Source organism: Euphorbia lathyris, chromosome 5 (genome assembly GCF_963576675.1).
Source record: "Euphorbia lathyris chromosome 5, ddEupLath1.1, whole genome shotgun sequence".
Classification (NCBI taxonomy): Eukaryota; Viridiplantae; Streptophyta; class Magnoliopsida; order Malpighiales; family Euphorbiaceae; genus Euphorbia; species Euphorbia lathyris.
Window position 1 is genome coordinate 13,281,268 of NC_088914.1, and position 3,298 is coordinate 13,284,565.

A 3,298-nucleotide genomic window follows, 5' to 3' on the forward strand; every position below is an offset into this window, starting at 1 on the left:
GCCTATAGAATCCTACATGTCCTAGAAAGCTTCGGATAGCCTTAACAGAATTAGGCGGTGGCAATTTGCAATCACCTCCACCTTTGCCGGATCTACTTCTATGCCTTGACATGATACTTTATGGCCTAGAACAATCGATTCATTAACCATAAACTGACACTTTTCCCAATTTAGAATCAAATTAGTATCTTCACATCTTTTAAGCACTAGTTCCAAATTATCCAATCAACTCTCAAATGTTTTTCCAAACACGGAAAAATCGTCCATGAAAACCTCCATGAAGTTTTCAATCATGTCATCAAAAATTGCCATCATGCACCTTTGAAAGGTAGCCGGGGCATTACATAATCCGAAAGGCATTCTACGATAGGCAAAAGTTCCATATGGGCATGTAAAAGTTGTTTTCTCTTGGTCGCTTGGAGCAACCGGGATTTGCATGTATCCGGAATAGCCATCTAAATTACACATATAAGCATGTCCCGACAATCTTTCAAGCATTTGATCGATGAAAGGTAAAGGAAAATGGTCTTTCCGAGTGGCATCATTCAATTTTCGGTAATCAATACACATGCGCCACCCGGTTACCTTTCTTACCGGAATTAGTTCATTTTTTTCATTAGCTTGAACAGTTATGCCTCCTTTTTTAGGTACAACTTGTACCGGACTTACCCAACTACTATCCAAGATTGGATAGATTATACCTGCATCAAGGAGTTTTAGAATTTCAGTTTTCACCACTTCCGTCATGCTTGGGTTTAGGCGTCTTTGAGGTTGGGCCGTCGGTTTAACTTGTTCTTCCATGAAAATTTTGTGTGTGCAAATAGAAGGACTTATTCCTTTGATGTCCGCCAATGTCCATCCGAAAGCTTTCTTGTGATCTTTGAGCACATTAATCAATTTTTCTTCCATTTCACCTGTCAAAGAAGAAGAAATTACAACAGGTAAGTTTGAGTTTTCACTTAAAAATGCATATTTCAAATGAGATGGTAAGGGTTTAAGGTCTAATTCGGGTGGTTCTTCCAATGATGATTTGGGCCTCGGTTTGTCCCCTCGAACGATTTTCTCATACTGGTCACGGATCCACATGCAATCCTCGGGGTCATAAGTCAAGTTGGCAATTTCTCGATCTATCACGACCTCCTCTTGATTTAACCCGAGACCATTTAACATTACTTTTTCTAATGGGTCTTCACACATGTCATTCTGAAAAACATCTTTAACAACTTCGTCTGTTATATCAAGAAAGTTACAATGGTCAATATTGTAGGAAGGATACTTTACAGAATTGAAAACATTAAAAATCACTTCCTCATCTTGTAACCGGAGAATTAATTTCCCTTGTTGCACATCTATAAGTGTTCTCCCGGTTGCTAGAAAAGGACGACCCAAAATTATCAGGACTCGATCATCCTCCTCCATATCAAGAACAATAAAATCAGCCGGAAAGATGAATTTATCCACTTTAACCAACACATCTTCTACAAACCCTTTGGGGTATGCAAGAGAACGGTCGGCTAATTGTAAGGAAACCTTAGTGGGTTTCGGCTCTCCTAAACCCAATTTTCGAAAGATACTTAATGGCATGAGATTTATGCTTGCTCCAAGATCACATAGAGCTCTTTCGAAATACATACCACCGATAGTACACGGGATAGAGAAACTTCCCGGGTCCTTCAATTTGGGTGGTAATTTATTGAGTAGGATAGCCGAACATCCTTCCGTTAATTTCACTGTTTCATTATCCTCCAATTTTCTCTTTTTGGAAAGTATATCTTTTAAAAATTTAGCATACATGGGCATATTTTCCAAGGCTTCCGCAAACGGAATATTTATATGTAATTTCTTGAAAATGTTGAGAAATTTGGAGAATTGCTTTTCTTGTTTCTCCTTGTTCAACCTTTGGGGAAATTGAATTTTTGTTTTGTAAGGTTGAACAAGTGGATCCGCAAAAAGCTTCGAAGGAGATGAATCTTGAGGTTTAGAAGTACTTACCTCATCCGTGGTATCTTTTACCTGTTTGCTCGGAGCCGATTGTAACTCTTTGTTGTTTCTCAATGTGATGGCTTTCACATGCTCGCTTGGGTTTGTTTCCTTGTTGCTTGGAAGGGATCCCATAGGACGTTCGGACATGGCTTTTGCTAATTGGCTTATGCTCGTTTTAAGCCCTTTTGTAAACGTCTCTTGATTTCTCTTCCATTCCTCCATACCTGCAAGACGAGATTCCATTTTTGCAAGAATTGTTACAATAGCCGAAGCTTCATCACCAACATTTCTCTTTTCATTAGGATTAAATCCGGGTGGAGGTCTTTGCGGATTTTGCACATTTTGATTATTAGTCCATGAGAAATTAGGGTGATTTCTCCAACCATTATTGTATGTGTTGGAATAAGGATTAGATTGTTTAAAATTTCCCATAAAGTTTGCACTAGCGAAATCCCCAAGAAATGGGTTTGCCGCTTGACAATCCTTACTCTTATGTCCACTTAAACCACATAAATCACACAAATTATTTTGGTTCAAATTAGCCATTAATAGATCCAATTTTTTATTTAACTCATCAATGCCGAATCTTGATGACGAATCAAGCAAATATGTTCCCGCTCTTGTTTCTAGGTTTTTCTCCGCTTGCCAATGAGAGCACCTTTCCGCCAATTCTTGGATTAAATCATAAGCCTCTGTTTGGGTCTTCTTAAGGATGTTTCCACCTGCGGCGGAATCAATTGTGGCACAGTTAGTGGAAGATAAACCATTATAGAAAATACTAACCTGTTGCCACTTCTCAAATCCATGATGTGGGCATTTCTTCAATAGTCGACGGAATCGCTCCCACGCATCATATAATGTCTCTCTCTCGGTTTGGCGAAAAGAACTTATCTCGTTTTTGTACATCGCCGTTTTAGATGGAGGGAAGTACTTAGCTAAGAATTTCTTAACTAACTCATCCCATGTCCCAATGGATCCGGCCTCGAGAGAATCCAACCAGTCAGCTGCATCATCCCTTAAAGAAAAAGAAAACAATTTTAGTTTAATAGCTTCTGGTGGTACCCCATTTTGCTTAAGCATAGAACAATGTTTAACAAATTTATTTAAATGGGAGTTTGGATCTTCTCTCGGATCTCCGCCAAATTGACCGGAGTTTTGTATAAGTTGGATCATTGCCGGCTTGATCTCGAAGTTGTTTGCTCCAATGGTAGGTTCCACGATACTTGAATTCATGTCCAAACGGTTTGGAGTGAGTAGATCCATGATGGAACGTTCCTCTTGCGCCATGTTTGCTCTTCGATTAGCCAAGTTCCTA

General features: G+C 39.2%; 1 non-coding gene across 1 annotated transcript; it reads left to right on the forward strand.

Moving 5' to 3' along the window:
• Positions 1–2,782: 2,782 nt before the first annotated feature.
• On the forward strand, positions 2,783–2,889 carry LOC136231657 (small nucleolar RNA R71). Its single transcript, XR_010690027.1, has one exon. It is a non-coding gene; the product is annotated as a small nucleolar RNA R71 (small nucleolar RNA).
• The last annotated feature ends 409 nt before the right edge of the window (positions 2,890–3,298 follow it).